General features: G+C 34.5%; 1 long non-coding RNA gene across 2 annotated transcripts in view; it reads left to right on the forward strand.

Moving 5' to 3' along the window:
• Window positions 1-2,993: 2,993 nt before the first annotated feature.
• The window catches only part of LOC134251340 (uncharacterized), a 33,033-nt gene continuing 17,544 nt past the window's right edge, over window positions 2,994-18,482 (forward strand). For both annotated transcript variants that reach the window (XR_009988722.1, XR_009988721.1), the window contains exon 1: window positions 2,994-3,127. This is a non-coding gene — a long non-coding RNA (uncharacterized LOC134251340). The remainder of the gene's footprint in view (window positions 3,128-18,482) is intronic.

Below are 18,482 nucleotides of genomic sequence, written 5' to 3' on the forward strand. Positions count from 1 at the left end.
AAGTTCTGATTAAAAAAAAATACAATTTCTTTTTTTCGCTGCACTGTGGTCTGGCAAATTTACCATGATTTTTTTCAAATCATGAGGCTTTTGGGTAGGGAGGAAAACAACGGGGAATCAAATTCAAATTATAACGAAGTAATATATACAAACAAACTTTTAAAAAAAAATCTTCAAAACCCTCTTTCTCAAGAACAGCAAAGTTATATGCTGTTTTTATATGGAGGCATTCTCAAGTAGTATGAAAATTCTAGTCCTCCTCTGTAAACTTTTCAATTCTGGTCTGATTTGTGCATTTTCCAAGCCGATGTGCTTAGGTGAGCAATGTGGACCCTAGGCCTCTTGTTAGGTAACCTGAGTAAAAGGTGACCCATTGCTATCCATTTTCGTCCGTTGTTGTGCGTTGTGCGTCGTGTGATAACATTTAAACATTTTCAGCTTCTTCTCTGCAACAGGGATGGGTTAATCATAATCAGTAATCGTAATCAGCTGTAATCGATTACAGTTTGTCAAGTAATCATGAGTAATCAGTAATCATCCATTTTTCTGATTACAAGTAATCGTAATTTAATCGATTACTGTGAAAAAAGTCCTGTAATCATGATTACTTTTTGATTACTTTATGATTACAATTATTAAAACAAAGTTCATAAAATCATGATTTTTATGATTTTCAGTGAATACTTTTCAGTGTATAAAATTGTTTTTTAAAAAAGTTAATATAGAATTATAAGCTATATTTAAGTATCTTCTAATGCCTCGAGAAATGCTTATAATCATGTCCATTGTCCTGGTAATGAGTAAATTCTATCAGTTCCTTGCCATATTCAGTAGTCATTTCAAAATACTTTAGCAGCTTAGCAATTCGCTATTTTTGTCAAGATATATGCATATACTTATAGAAATCCACTCATTTTAAAGTTTGATTTATTTTTGTTTCAATTAATGAACATGTGTCTAATGCAACAATTTGTTTTCACAGTATATCTCTGAAAAAAATTGTATTTTTATGTATACACATGTAGCAAATAATCCTCTATTGAGACATACACTGTATTCTAAAATTCACTTTTTTGTGTACATAAAAAGATAATGTGAATTAATTAGTCATAAGACACAGATAAACTAAAGCTGGGTCAGCTTGGGTAATAGTAATTATTGAACTATCCATGCTTGTCCAGTCAATGTGTTAATTTTAGTAAAAACATCTCTAATAATTGGCAGTTTAAATGAAAAGTCCACCACTTGTCAAGAAGGTCAATTACTTGTGTAACAGTTCCCTAGCAAATCCATTTTCCACTACCTATAATTATGTCAAGTTTGATTTATAAAGAAAGATGAATAAAAACATGCCGTTGTCCTTGAATATTAAACAAAAATAAATAAAACTTAATGTAATCTAAAGTAATCATAAGTAATCATGATTACATGAAGGAAAAGTAATCAGATGTAATTGATTACTTTAAAAAATGTCTGTAATCAGCTTGTAATCAATTACTTTTAAAATCCAAAGTAATTGTAATTTAATCGATTACTTTTGAAAGTAATCGACCCCATCCCTGCTCTGCAACCATTCTACCAATTTCAACCAAATTTGCAAATTTGGCACAAAGCATGTATTGGCGAAGGGGAACATAAATTGTGAATTTCATTGTCCCTGTCCCGGGGGGGGGGGGGGGGTTGAGGGATGGGGCAAAAACCACGAAAATTAATAAAATCTTTAAAAATCTTCTTCTTTACTATTGGACATCAAGCAGTCAAACTGTTGGCATGATTGTAATCAGCATTGAGTCCTCTGCCAAAATTTGTGAAATTCATGGCCCTGGGTCAGAGGTTCTAGTTCTAGGGCGGGGCTAAATAGATTTTGTAGTGAAAATGCATAAATTCTTTGAAAATCTTCTTCTCTGCTCCTGGGCATTGAATAAACTAACCAAGTACATAATTAAATGAATAAGGTTGCCTCTAACAAAACTGTGAACTTCATGGCCCCTGGGTCAGGGGTTCTATTGCTAGGGCGGAGCTAAATAGATTTTGTTGTGAAAATGCATAAATTCTTTGAAAATCTTCTTCTCTGCTCCTGGGCATTGAATAAACTAACCAAGTACATAGTTATGTGAATAAGGTTGCCTCTACCAAAACTATGAACTTCATGGCCCCTGGGTCAGGGGTTGTATTGCTAGGGCAGGGCTCTATTGATTATATAGTGAAATTGCATAAATTCTTTGAAAATCTTCTTCTCTACTCCTGGGCATTGATAAAAAAAACCAAGTACATAGTTATTTGAAAAAGGTTGCCTCTACCAAAACTGTGAACTTCATGGCCCCTGGGTCAGGGGTTCTATTGCTAGGGCAGGGCTCTATTGATTATATAGTGAAATTGCATAAATTCTTTGAAAATCTTCTTCTCTGCTCCTTGGTATTAAATAAACTAGCCAAGTACAAAGTTATGTTGAATGAGGCTGCCTCTTCCAAAATTGTGAAAGTCGAAGCCCCTGGGTCAGAGGTTCCGGTGTTAGGGTGGGGCTCTATTGATATTATAGTGAAAATACATCAGTTAATTCTTTAAAAATATTCTTCTCTGCTCCTGGGCCTTAAATAAAATATCCAAGTATATAGTTATGTTGAATAAGGCTGCCTCTTCCCAATTTGTGAATTTCAGGGCCCCTGGGTCAGAAGTTCTGGTGTTAGGGCGGGGCTCTAAAGGTGATATAGTGAAAAGCATGAATTTTTTCGTAGCGATCCATGTGAGCGGAACAAAGGATCTGATTTTAATCAGATTGGAATTCTTTGAACCTCTTTTCCTTTGCTCCTGGTTAATATGTAATAATGATCTAATTAACTATTTAGGCCAACATCTTTTTTATTTTTAGGGTTACAAACCCGCCGCTCAAGTTTTTGAATTTTCAGAGAAAAATAAAATTGAGAAAAACGGAATTTCTTCTTCCCGATGTCAAATTTGAGTCGGGATCGAGATTTAAAATTTACGAAACTTGTTTCTCCGGTTTCACAATGAACATGGCGGGTAAAAGCACCATAGCTTGGTTTAGTGTAAACAAATTATCAATATGAGTACCTTTCAAAACCTTTCATCCGTTCAGAGGACAAAGAAAATGATGACGACTTTGCTGGTGAGATAATTATATTTTCGTATTCAAAAGTATCATCTTTAAACAGGTTGGGAACACATCCCCTTTAGCAAGATCATCTCTAAATCGCGATTATCTCTCTCTAGCTGGAGAAAATATATCTCGGAAAACCGAGATTTGTACTCCGATTCAAACTTATCCTGTTCACTTCAGAAAAAGGAAAATCCGGAAGTATATCAACCCATTCGATAAATATTTAGTCAGGTCCAGTACAATCACTAAATTTAGCTACGTAGGTAGAATTACCTACGTAGCTTTATTTACCTACCTCAGGTAGCTTTATTTAGCTATTTCAAGGTAAGTTTTCAAAAGTTTTCTTTTTATTAAAAAGATACAAAAAGTCGCAATTAAATGACTATTGATATTTATACTAGGGAGGCTTAAAAAAACAATCCAAAGCAGAGATAGTTTAAACATCGCTGCGTTTGGACAATTTAGAGCAAAACATGTAATTCCATTGTATGGTTAGCTGTCCGTGCGGTGAGGCATGACTGAGTATGATTACTTCATATTGTGCTGAATAATTACCGACCTATTATCGTGTTAACCGGAACTGGACTTCTTTGTCATTTCATCCAAGGGGTAACTGTTCTAACTGTCATACATAGCCCCAGAACTTTCAGAACTTTGATTGGAATTGCGCAGAAAAAGACATTTTTCCAAGAGGGATTTTTTCATGAGTTGTTTTCAGATGAGTTCAAAGTTGAAGATGATCACTGCATCAAAATGATATTTTCTGCACACCCTGAGAAAAATGCTTTTAAATAGAAATAAACCAATTTGGTAGCTAAATAAAGCTACCTCAGGTAGGTAAATAAAGCTATGTAGGTAAATCAAGCTACGTAGCTAAATCTAGTGATTGTACCAGACCTGTTTAGTGTCTCATCTCAATAAATTTGCTTCAAAATATTGCCTCGACTGCTGCAAATCATGGAAATTAGAATAAGTTTATGAACAATAGCGTAGTCTTTCTACTGAGGACCACAGATGATAATTATCAGTACAGTTAAACTTACTTCGGTTACACGTTTATTGTAATTGTACGTTTACCTTTTTTTTAATATGCCTGCTTGAAAAGCGGGAGTATATACCTGTAATGATATAGTGAATGATGGGGTGTCCGTCACGTTTGACTTTCCGTATGGCATGCCGATCTTGACAAGAAGTTTGTTTGGTGACTGTAGCGGAAAGTATATAGGGAACTTATACTGCCTCGCCAGTGAGCTAGCTTTTCTGGTGATGCGGTAATGAAAATATATTTCAGGCAAGTTAAGCAACAGCGAGCCTGTTTAACCCTTGGATGTGTGACCGCTTCACATTACAAAATTGGTGGCAGCGTAGTGACTCTGGTGTCTGGCGTCCTTCTTCAGGAAGTCTTAGAGTTAGGACGTAGTGTCCATATACAGACTTTGTGTCTGTGGACGGCAGGGGTTGCCGTATCTGAAGTCAGGTTCCGATCTGCTTCAAGAAGCTCTAAGTCTAGGACTTCGTGTCCATGCAGGTACGGACTTCGTGTCCGGGAACGGCAATGGTTGCCGTAACTGAAGAGGCCCAGACACTCAGAGTGAACTCATGCTAAGCTTTGGGTCGAAGCTTCCCTGAGCGGGGGGGAAGTGTAGCGGAAAGTATATAGGGAACTTATACTGCCTCGCCAGTGAGCTAGCTTTTCTGGTGATGCGGTAGAGTCTCCCTCTATTTCAGGCAAGTTAAGCAACGGCGAGCCTGTTTAACCCTTGGATAGGTGACCGCTTCACGTTACAGTGACCAAGGCAATAGATTCTCAAATCGCCCGATTGACCGATATTAAGCCCCACCTTCTTTGTGTAAGAAGCAGCCTCATTCTCATAAGAGTTTTCAGGATCTTCTAACAGATATTTTATATTTAACCCGTGATATAAAAAAAAAAAACTTTCAGTGTCAAATTTAAATTCTCGTCCTGCGTAAACCCTAAAATTACTTTATCCAAAACTATTGCACTGTAAATATTATATTAGAAACGTGATCTTTTAGACGGCGAGAGATGCCTGATGGTACATGTATATGGACGGATATGTAAAGGGGGGGGGGGGTACTCGGAAAAAAATACAGTAGGTAGGTTGTGCAACTAAATTTCTTTAAATGTATGATATGTATATGTATCAAGATTCTGATCTGGCATGGTAAACGCTATCGACATAACCATTTTCAAACCACAACCATATTAATTAAAAGGGTCTTATCGGTGACAAATTAAGACTCTTCTAATAGGAAGCTATTCATAAACGGTAGATCATCATTTATATATAAAGGTGACAATAGCCTCTCTTAATAACTCAATAAAACAATTACAAGGTAAATGTATAATAAAATGTAAAATTCAAAGTATTCCATGCAGCCTTCGTATATTTTTTTTTCAAAATAAAGCATACCTTTAGTAGTATTCATCCGCCGCCAAAATACGGCTGATATATTGCCGACTCGGCATTTAACAATAAACAATCAATACTTTTTTTTAAATTAATTTCATTCGGGTGGCAGATTTTTCAGAAGCCCCCCCCCCCCCTTTCTCAGAGATGGCGAAAGATGCCGGCCCACCGGCGATCTCCGATAGTTTCTAGAACCACGCCGGACACTGTGTCCAGTAGATAATTCAGAATAATCAATAGTAAAATATAATTAAAGAAATTAGATAATGCATTATTTTTTAAAACTTCGTGAAATTGAATCTGTAAGAGTTTTACATCATTTAAATATTGCAATACGTAGTAGTATGGTGAGTACCTGGCAGTTATCGAACTTACTACCGCTCTTTTGCGGAGAAGTTGAGAAAGCTCTAAATCTCGCGCCATAATTCTCAAGCATAACATTGTTTACAGTAGTGACAATCGAATAACTTATGCTGTTGTTACAATGTATTGCCACGGGTTGGACTCCAGATAATAGATTGCCAAATAAGGAAAGTTTAGAGTATTTTATTTGATTTCAAAAGTAACGATTAATCATTTCAATAATGAACTTAGTGAAAGATATCTTCAAAAAAATATAACGTTATCATATGAGGACTAACTCCTCTATAAAATTTATTACAGTGATTCAGCGAATGTTTATCAAGAGATTTAAACAGAATTTATTTCTAATCTACAATGATCCATTTTGCATTGTATTCACTAGCACATTGTCCCCATCCAACAACATTTTCTTCTTCCACTGAGAAAGAGTTCCACCAATCGCAAATCAATTTCAATTTTACATTTTGTTGTTTTTACGGTCCGGCAAATTTTTAGTGTGTCCTGTAATTTTTGTGATTTTTAGACAATATGTAGGACACTGTGTCCGACAGATTTTTCACCTCTTTCGCCAACTCTGCTTTCTTTTTAAATATAAAAATGCCACCTGGTCTGTGTTCTTTCATGTAGCAAGAAGCTGACACCAATTGCATATCCAAATAGCTACAAGCAAAATCCCAAGATTTTTTGTAACATGTACTTCAACAAAGTCTCCAGAGAACAAAAACTCATTCAGTATACACTTACGAAATCACCCCCATTTCATTACAGTTGGGTTCAGTTACAAAAATGGTAGAAAACTCAAAGAAATCCTGATGACCAGAGGCAAGTTACATAGAAAAATAGGACATTACTTAAACTAGTTTCATAAAATTGGTTACTGGTTATATTATTAATGAATTTCATTTTAATTGAAGTTACAGTTACAATAACTTTGGGTTAACAGTTTGTATAAATAATACTGTATTTATAACAAAAACAAACCATTATAACTATTACAATTATTATAGTAATTATTATTGTAATTATTATAGTAATTACAGTGTATATATATTACAGAATGTCAAACATAACAGAGAAAGTTTACCGTGACATTATCTCTGCAGAAAATAGTCCTACAGTTAATTACTTTGATTCTACCAATATCCCTTATTTCAACCTACAAGAAATTGTAAACAATAAAAGCTTTATTGACTTTTGTAATGCAGGAAAAGTATTAATGTGTAAATTTATTGGCATTACTGTAAATGGTATAATCTGCTACACTGGCAAACAAAGCTACAAAGTACAGGAATGTAAATATTATCATAGCTTTATACTTTTAATGTTTAAACCCAGAGATAACTGTGGCATTATTATCACCACCCCCTACACTCAACCCATAGCATGGAGTAGCTATAAAATGTTTAAAGATCTCAAACTTGCCACGTACGAAAGAGTTTACAAATTCTTTTTTATGGAAGACATGATCTAATGTATCTGACACATTTAATGTTTCCTCAGTTTTTAGCTCACCTGAGCTGAAGACTCAAGTGAGCTTTTCTGATCACAACATGTCCGGCGTCTGTCTGTCTGTCTGTCTGTCTGTCTATAAACTTTTCACATTTTCGACTTCTTCTCAAGAACCGCTGGGCCAATTTCAACCAAACTTGCAGCAAAGTATCCTTGGGTGAAGGGGATTCAAGTTTGTTCAAATGAAGGGCCACGCCCTCATTCAAGGGGAGATAGTTGGAAATTAATGAAAATTTGATTGCATATTTTAAAAATCTTCTTCTCAAGAACCACTGTGCCAGGAAAGATGAAACATATGGGGAAACATCCTCAGGTAGTGTAGATTCAGTGTATATATATTACAGAATGTCAAACATAACAGAGAAAATATTATCTCTGCAGAAAATAGTCCTACAGTTAATTACTTTGATTCTACCAATATCCCTTATTTCAACCTAAAGTTTGTAAATGCAGGAAAAGTATTAATGTGTAAATTTACCACTGTGCCAGGAACCCCCAGATGGGTAGGGCGGGGAAACATCCTCAGGTAGTGTAGATTCAAGTTTGTTCAAATCATGACCCCCAGGGGTAGGGCGGGGCCAAAATGGCCGACCAAACTTTTACATAGAAATATTTAGGAAAATTCTTTAAAAATCTTCTTCTCAAGAATGACAAAGCCATAATTCATCATATTTATATGGAAGCATGCTCAGGTAGTGAAGATTCAAGTTTGTTCAAATCATGACCCCTGGGGGTAGGGCGGGGCCAAAATGGCCGACCAAAATTTTACATAGAAATATTTAGGAAAATTCTTTAAAAATCTTCTTCTCAAGAATGACAAAGCCATCAAACATCATATTCATATGGCAGCATGCTCAGGTAGTGTAGATTCAAGTTTGTTCAAATCATGACCCCGGGGGTAGGGCGGGGCCAAAATGGCTGACCAAAGTTTTACATAATAATATGTAGGAAAATTCTTTAAAAATCTTCTTCCTAAGAATGACAAAGACATAATTCATCATATTTATATGGAAGCATGCTCAGGTAGTGTAGATTCAAGTTTGTTCAAATCATGACCCCCGGGGATAGGGTGGGGCCAAAATGGACGACCAAACTTTTACATAGAAATATATAGGAAAATTCTTTAAAAATCTTCTCAAGAATGACAAAGCCATAATTCATCATATTTATATGGAAGCATGCTCAGGTAGTGTAGATTCAAGTTTGTTCAAATCATGACCCACTGGGGTAGGGTGGGGCCAAAATGGCCGACCAAACTTTTACATAGAATCAATAGGAAAATTCTTTAAACATCTTCTTCTCAAGATTGACAAAGCCATAATTCATCATATATATATGGAAGCATGCTCAGGTATTGTTGTTTCAAGTTTGTTCAAATCATGACCCCCCGGGGTAGGGCGGGGCCAAAATGGCCGACCAAACTTTTACATAGAATCAATAGTAAAATTCTTTAAACATCTTCTTCTCAAGAATGACAAAGCCATAATTCATCATATATATATGGAAGCATGCTCAGGTAGTGTTGTTTCAAATTTGTTCAAATCATGACCCCCCGGGGTAGGGCGAGGCCAAAATGGCTGACCAAAGTTTTACATAGAAATATATATAGGAAAATTCTTTTAAAAATTTTCTCCTCAAGAATGACAAAGCCATAATTCATCATATTTATATGGAAGCATGCTTAGGTAGTGTAGATTCAAGTTTGTTCAAATCATGACCCCCGGGGATATGGCGGGGCCAAAATGGCCGACCAAAGTTTTTAAAGATATATATAGGAAAATTCTTTAAAAATCATTTTCTAAAAAATAGCAAATCCATGATTGGTCATGGGACTACTTTTAGATTTAAACTTAACAATAAAATGCCATTTTCTACTTTTTCCTACCCTTAGTGCTCAGGTGAGCGATGTGGCCCATGGGCCTCTTGTTCAACACTATCAGTGTTAATATACAAGATGTTTTATGTATTACTGTATACAATTTTTATTAACTAACAAACTGTCAAATATAGTATTTGTAAAAGGCTAATACTACCATTGTTATTTAACCATATACCCTATGTACTATATAGTTTAACCAACATACATAATGCACACGGTAGATGTATGATTTGTGACAATTATTTTTAACATTGTTATCTACCATGGTCACTCTACCTATATTAAGTTTAACCAATGTTGCTATTTACTATATATTATAGTTAACATAATGTATGATTTAATATTGTAATATTAATAATATTTAATATTGTTGTAACAAGTCATTATCTAATATGCAATTGACAGGTCACTTGTGACAATGCTACTAATGTATAAGTTTATTCAGGATACAACTTTGGGCAATACAGCCCATCAGTTTACAAAATAATAAATATGATATACAACAGACTTGCTGTATACCATGATAATTGTTGTTAAAATCAATCACTAATTAATCTACCAATCTCTTTTAAATCAAATTACAATTATTATTAATTTAAATAATTATTTTCCAATCTAGTGTAAAAACAAATACAACCAATCAATTTTATACTATTTTTTAATACATTTATTCATTTATTTAAATTTTTTTTGGTTAATAAAAAATAATTTATTTATTTTCTTCCTATATATTTTTTCCTATTAATTAATTTCACTACTATAATTTATTACTATATAAATTATCAATTTTATGTAAGTTGTTATTATATACTCATTAATTTGATGTAAAATAGTTTTTTTTCTTTGATTAGTTAATCCAATTAATTGTTATTGATTAAATTCCACTAATTGTAATTGATTATATTCCAATAAATCCATTAAACGTTAATCATTGTTTTCTATGATCCGCCACTACTTAATTCACCGTCAAAGCGATCACATGACTAAAAATTAAAAAAACCTGCACGATTTCTCTGTATACATAGCAAGGGGAATTCAGGGAATTTTTATTCATTCCTGTTTGTTTACATTTCCTTTCTGTTCCTTTCCGGTATATTCTATTCAGTTCCTTTGGTAAGTATTTCCTAATCAACTTTAAGTACTATACAGAAAGGATGGGTAATAGGTATAATATAGCCATGAAATCAATAATTATACTCCCGCTCCGAAGGAGAGGGGAGTATACTGTTTTACCCTTGTGTGTCCGTCTGTCTGTCTGTGCGTCCGTCTGAAACAAATTTTCGTCACAGCTTTCTCATTAAATACTCATCGTAGATGCTTGAAATTTTAACACAATCTTCTCTGAGGCATGCCATTTGGTGGGATACATTTCTGAAGTCAACTTCCTGTTTGTCTGTGCGTCTGTCAGTTTCATACATAACAAATTTTCGTCGCAATTTCCTCAGCAATTACTCATCGTAGATGCTTGAAATTTTTACACAATCTTCTCTGAGGTATGTCATATGGTGGGATACATTTTTGTTTAAATCCGATGTGAACTTCCTGTTTGTCTGTGCATCTGTCCGTTTCATACATAACAAATTTTCGTCACAGTTTTCTCAGCAACTACTCAACGTAGATGCTAGAAATTTTAACACAATCTTCTCTGAGGCATGCCATATAGTGGGATACATTTTTGTTTAAATCCGATGTCAACTTCCTGTTTGACTGTGCGTCTGTCCGTTTCATACATAACAAATTTTCGTAACAGTTTTCTCAGCAACTACTCAACGTAGATGCTTGAAATTTTAACACATTCTTCTCTGAGGCATGTCATATGGTGGGATACATTTTTGTTTAAATCCGATGTCAACTTCCTGTTTGTCTGTGCATCTATCCGTTTCATACATAACAAATTTTCGTAACAGTTTTCTCAGCAACTACTCAACATAGATGCTTGAAATTTAAACACATCTTCTTTGAGGCATGCCATATGGTGGGATACATTTTTAGCTCACCTGAGCTGAAAGCTCAAGTGAGCTTTTCTGATCACATTTTGTCTGGCGTCTGTCTGTCTGTCCGCTGTCTGTCTGTCTGTAAACTTTTCACATTTTCGACTTCTTCTCAAGAACCACTGGGCCAATTTTAACCAAACTTGCCACAAAGTATCCTTGGGTGAAGGGGATTCAGGTTTGTTCAAATGAAGGGCCACGCCCTCATTCAAGGGGAGATAATTGGGAATTAATGAAAATTTGGTGGCATATTTAAAAAATCTTCTTCTCAAGAACCACTGTGCCAGGAAAGATGAAACTTATGGGGAAAGATCCTCAGGTAGTGTAGATTCAAGTTTGTTCAAATCGTGACCCCCGGGGGTAGGGCGGGGCCAAAATGGCCAACCAAAGTTTTACATAGAAATATATAGGAAAATTCTTTAAAAATCCTCTTCTCAAGAATGACAAAACCATAATTCATCATATTTATATGGAAGCATGTTCAGGTAGTGTGGATTCAAGTTTGTTCACATCATGACCCACTGGGGTAGGGCGGGGCCAAAATGGCCGACCAAAGTTTTACATAGAAATATATAGGAAAATTCTTTAAAAATCTTCTTCTCAAGAATGATAAAGCCATAATTCATCATATTTATATGGGAGCATGCTCAGGTAGTGTAGATTCAAGTTTGTTCAAATCATGACCCCCGGGGGTAGGGCGGGGCCAAAATGGCCGACCAAAGTTTTACATAGAAATATATAGGAAAATTCTTTAAAAATCTTCTTCTCAAGAATGACAAAGCCATAATTCATAATATTTATATGAAAGCATCCTCAGGTAGTGTAGATTCAAGTTTTTCAAATCATGACCACCAGGGGTAGGGCGGGGCCAAAATGGCCTACCAAAGTTTTTATCAAAGATATAATATAGGAAAATTTCTTTAAAAATCATTTTCTAAAAAATAACAAATTCGATAGGTCATGGGACTACTTTTGCATTTAAACTTAACAATAGAAAGCCATTTTCTACTTTTTCCTACCCTTAGTGCTCAGGTGAGCGATGTGGCCCATGGGCCTCTTGTTGTTTAAATCCGATGTTAACTTCCTGTTTGTTTGTGCATCTGTCCGTTTCGTACATGACAAATTTTCGTAACTGTTTTCTCATTAGCTATTCATAGCAGATGCTTGAAATTTTATTACATAGGCATGCCAAATGGTCTTTGATTTTGAAAATCTGATGTCATCTTTCTGCCTGTAATGAACTTGTGTAAATATATATTCATGATAGTGCTTATTTACATCAAGCATACTAGTAGCATTGCTAGATTTCTTGTTTGTGCCAGTTTCACAACAAGATGTTACGTACATGTAAGTATACTTACAATGCTTTTTATTAGATATAAAATTACTAACAGTAATTTTATTTGCAAAGTTTCAATTCTAATGTATAGTAACCATACGGCACATGTATAACTATATGCCACATATACAATTAATACATGAATAGATTACGCAGCACAGTTAAGGTTACAAATGGAAATATCGGCGATTTTTTAAGATAAAAAATACATACTTTATTAGGATGGGCGAATCTTTTTAGGAATTCACTGATATAAAAAAAAATTAATGTGCTTTAAATCTACATGTTGAGGACATTTAGATTTTTTATTTAGACTTGTCATTTGATGTCGACGTCACATGACTTTGGCAATTATACTTGCAGTTTAGAGGTCATCTATAAATTTCAATATTGCAAGGGCATAACCAAGCTAAAAATCTTAGTATATTTTATAATCCTTTTCAACACTATATGTAGATTGTGAAAAGTGCTGAACCTATATAGATTCCCTTTTTTAATTGGTAAAAAATTTGTTGGACGACAGGTTGAATATTTTGCTGGTCAATTACATTAAATATAGCTATAATTAATTAATTTGCAAGATTTCAAGAGGTTCGCAGCACTTTTCAAATATCTTAATGCTTCTTGAGTTTATGTGTAAAATTTTGACAAGATACATTGAGGGTATGCTTGCAATTGCAATAAATCGATTTATTAGGGCCCTTACATTACTTTTACAATGAATCTGCATACAAACACACGACAGTATCGCTTGTCTGATAAATGCACATACAGTTTATGAATAAAATACTAAAATAAACATCGCATCCAAATTAATGGCTTTTTATTTTACCGCAAATAATTTTTTATTTGAGAACAAAAGACACATTGTAAAAAATGTTTGTGCTCACTGTTTCACAACAAGATGTTACGTCACATTGACAGTGCATTGCGATCGATACATCGTTTAAATACAATGTTGTGTATTTAACAGTCGATAAAATTGCATGTAATAGTAAGTTTGTTGTAGTTTACAGCTATCCAGCTGTTTGAAATAGCTAAATAATTTCATTTTGTGGTATTTTGAAGACCTTATATTATGTACGTCATAGTAACATTTCCACATATACAATTAATACTGTAACCTTAACTGTGCTGCGTACCGTATCAAATTGTGTCTATTTACAGTTCTAAGTTATAATATATATATACATTACTTGCTTCAATCAGTGGCATACCTGTATGCACAGCGGCACCTGTATTTTACAATCAGTCTAGCGGCATTATGATGTTTACTTAAAAAAGTTACTGGTTCGCAATTTCATATCATTACATCTTTGTGCAATATAATTTTGCTTCACCGCATATAAATTTTTAAAAAATAAAACTTGCACTCACTATAATTCATTTATTAATAAATTAATTAAGAATTATTTGTACCATCATACATCCCTCACTCAACTATATACAATTAAATTTATGATATTATAATAATAATAATAATAATAATATTCATACTATTAACCATCTGCTAAAATTTATATGTATTTATAATTGTGTATAGCGTTATTATGATCATGATAATATAAGTATTATAGTAGTATTTTAATTAAGGTCATAGTTATAGTTAATTATATACCATCCTAATAGTATATATATTAATTGCTTTAATCAGTACAACCATCCTTATTTAACTTTTACATATAACGAGAATGGGAACCATGCAGTGCTACGGCTAGTACTAGCTGCAGAAACAATCACTGGTATAGGACTTGAGGTGTAGTACCTGATGACGGCCTCAAAATTCTTCTTTGGTTTTAAATATTTAAGTAGCACTTCTTGAAAATTAAATTTTGGCAGCCCTGCCCTTTTTCTTGTATGTATAAAGTTTTGTTTTTAATATAAATAGAATTCATCCTCTTGTATTATACCACACACATACACCTACAATTACTTTAGAATAATTGTAGTTTTATAGTTACTTGAATTACATTATTCTCTACAGTTAAGCATAATGATTATAGTTTTATAGTTACTTAATTAATATTATTCCCTACAACTAGTATATAATTATAGTTTCCATAGTTACTGTAATTGCATTAAAACTATAACTGTATATCATGCAATATTATTTCATTTTCATAAGCTAAACTAACTAGAGGTACTGTGAGCAATGAGCTCACTAAATGATACCCCCCGCCTCCCATATGATTATAATGGCAAAGTCCATGTTTTGCGATGGCCAGGAAACCCAAAATATTTGTCAGATCAAAAAATAAAATAGGAGGTGCACAATGGCAATATGTAATAAAAATTCTTTGAAAGTTTCATTAAATTTCACTCAGTGGTTTAAGAGGAGTTGAGGATAAGAGATGGGTACCCCAAAGCGTAACAGACGGACGGACGGAATTAACGATTACTATATACCCTACCGCTTTTCAAGCGGGGGGTATAATAAAAGGTTCCTTTAGTTGACTGGTTATAAAGTGGAAGTGCATTTACTCTTAGTTACTCTGATCTACAGTCCATGAAATGTTCTCATACTTTCCCATTTTTTCCATTCGCTCACCGTTCGTTCACTGTGCATTCACCATTCGTTCGCCGTTCACAGTTTTGCGTTCACTGTGTGCTCGCGTTCACTGTTCACAAAACATTCACTGTTTGCTCTTCGTTCCATTTACTTTGCGTTTACCTTGTGTTCACTGTTCACTTATGGCTCAGTCTTCATTGTCATTCAGAACTCCGAAGTGAAAGGACTAATATCTTTTTATACCCCCCGCTTGAAAAGCAGGAGGGTATATAGTAATTGTTAATTCCGTCCGTCTGTACGTCTGTCCGTCCGTCTGTCCGGTGGCCGGGAAACCCAAAATATGTGCCGGATCAAAAAGTAAAATAGAAGGTGCACAATGGCAATATGTAATAAAAGATTCTGTGAAAGATTCATCAAATTTCATTCAGTGGTATGAGAGGAGTTGCGGATAAGAGATGGGCACCCCAAAGCGTAACAGACGGACGGACGGACAGCTAGACGGATGGACGGAATTAACAATTACTATATACCCTCCCGCTTTTCAAGCGGGGGGAATAAAAAAATATATGAAAACATATATGAGAACTATACTTAGATCTGAGTATGGAACGCCGTCACTGCCTTATAGCAGAATACTACTATTGCATTGTGTCAACCTTCCATTACATGATGTCAACTCTTTATGACATTTACACTAGGGCTGGGATGATACAACTTTTTCTATATCGATACGTATCACAATATTTGAGCCACGATACGATATGTATCACGATATGTTTAATTGCTTATAAAATCTGTTTTTTTACATTGAAATAAACAAATTATTTCTTTGCAAATGAGAATAATTTATTCAAAATTGTTGTTTATATGTTGTAAAACAAAAATATTTTATTCAAGTGGTGTTAATTATTATTTATTTCATATCTATATTAATATTTAACTTATTTATTTTATATATTAAACCTCAAATGTTAAATAAACAAAGAAAAACAGAAGTCAGATTTTTTGGAGCGATATTTCGATATTTTTTCAAATGTATCCATACCCGTATCATCCTCATATATATCACGATATATCGATATCTCGATATATCGTCCCAGCCCTAATTTACACATACTACAATTATATCTGTATATTTTGTCAACTTGCATTTCGTAATGTTTACTTTTCATGACATCTTAGTTCTTATTAACTGATGTGAAAAGCTCATGTCATGCTGTGCGCGCTCTTCTACATTATGTCGATTCACTATTATGTTATGCGAACATGGGTATCCTCGGCCTTTATATGAGCATAACGTATTTTCCGCGTTCCGCAAGCAGTAAAAATGGCGTGAGATAAAACTGTCGTAGAAGAGATTCTCAGCAATTTGGGAATGACATCTTTAAATGAAAACGTTAAGCGACAAATGATTGACAATCTTGAAACGTGCAATTTTATTCTTAACACTGCAACTGTGAATTAAAGTCACGTCGAAATTCAATGATGTTGACTTTAATCTGATAATCAAATAAATCAAACATTATGAGTCGTGCAGCAATTATTTTAGCTCTACTGGTCAGAGACCAGAAGAGCTTATGCTATAGTAATGCATCCGGAGTCCGTCCGTCTGTCTGTCTGTCTGTCCGTCTGTCTGTAAATTTTTCAAAACGCTACTCCTCCTACAATTTTAGTCTGATTTCAATATTACTTGGCACACAAGTAGACACACTAAGATACATAGAATAGTGCATCGGTTTTTAATTTCAATGAACGGTGTTGCCATGGTTACTAAAAATAGAATTTTCTGTGAAATTCTTTAAAAACGCTACTCCTTCTACAGTTTTGGTCTGATTTCAATATAACTAGGCACACAAGTAGACTACACTGAGATACATAGAATAGTGCATCGGTTTTTGATTTGGGTGAACGTTGTTGCCATGGTTACTAAAAATTCCTTTAAAACACTACTCCTTCTACAGTTTTGGTCTGATTTCAAAATAAGTTGGCACACAAGTAGACTACACAAAGTGAAAGATACATAAAATAGTGCAATGGTTTTTGATAAGCACAAACCAGTAGAGCTACAGTCTTGACAGAGACTTCTGGTTTCTTTTTATTTTGAATAGTTTTTTTTTTTTTTTTTTTTTATAAAAGTCTTCAAACTTTGTAGGACATTGCATTAGTTTCACATTAAGTTTAGCTGAATTAATTTGAAAACTTTATTCTATAAAACTATAAAGCCTGAAAGCTTCTCCGCTTTTCGCCCTTGGTCTCCAATAATATCAGTCCCCCTTCCTTGTTCAAGATTCTCATATCCACCACTGATATGTGCCCATGCATGCTTACTAAGGCATTTCAATTGATTTAGATTGATTGATTGTATACTGTTTAACATCCCTCTCCAGAATATTTCACTGATATGGAGAAGTCACCATTGCCGGTGAAGGGCTGCAAATTTAGGCCTATGCTCGGCACTTACGGCCTTTGAGCAGGGAGGGATCTTTATCGTGCCACACCTGCTGTGACACGGGGCCTCGGTTTATACGGTCTCATCCGAAGGACCACCCCATTTAGTCGCCTTTTATGACAAGCAAGGGGGTTCTAAGGACCTATTCTAACCCGGATCCCCACGGGATCAATTGATTAAGATGAGCGACTGGTAGATTTTTGTAATAGAATTCTGACCCTGGAATGGTTAAAAAAATTGCTGATTCCAGTGAAGTAACTAGTGATGGAACGATTGTCGTCGACAATAGATTGTCGGTCGTTAGAAGCTCTTCGATGCTACTAATCGATTATAAAATAAATGTCGACATCGCTAACAAAAAATGAAATTGTCATACTTTAATTTTATTACCAAATCCAAGTGCAAAGAGCATAAAAGTAGTGATGAATGTTGAAAACATTGAAGGATTCTGTGTCTTGTTGATACTTTTACCGCCATGATAAAATATGGGGTTAGACTTATACCAGGAAATGGTAATATTGCAAGTAAAGGAAAACATAATTAGTCTAGTCAATCTTTAAACGTAATGAATAATATTAGTTACATAGTCTTTTAGTGACAGGGTATGGGATGATACCTGGTTAGTAAATTTCATACCTGGCGAGGCGGAGCCGAGTCAGGTATGAAATTTACTAACCAGGTATCATCCCATACCCTGTCACTAAAAGACTGTGTAACGAATTTACCCCACCGATGTAACATTTACGTTTTATCTGTAGTTTATAAATGGTTTTCTCTGCTAAATCCTTCATCACGCTTATACTATGCCTCTTATGACGTCACGTTTGTGTTTGTGACGTAATACATCGACCGGGTATAGATTACAACTGACCGGGTATGGATTTACAACTGAC

Source organism: Saccostrea cucullata, unplaced genomic scaffold (genome assembly GCF_032062105.1).
Source record: "Saccostrea cucullata isolate Sc308-1 unplaced genomic scaffold, CSIRO_AGI_Scuc_v1 ctg1295, whole genome shotgun sequence".
NCBI lineage: Eukaryota > Metazoa > Mollusca > Bivalvia > Ostreida > Ostreidae > Saccostrea > Saccostrea cuccullata.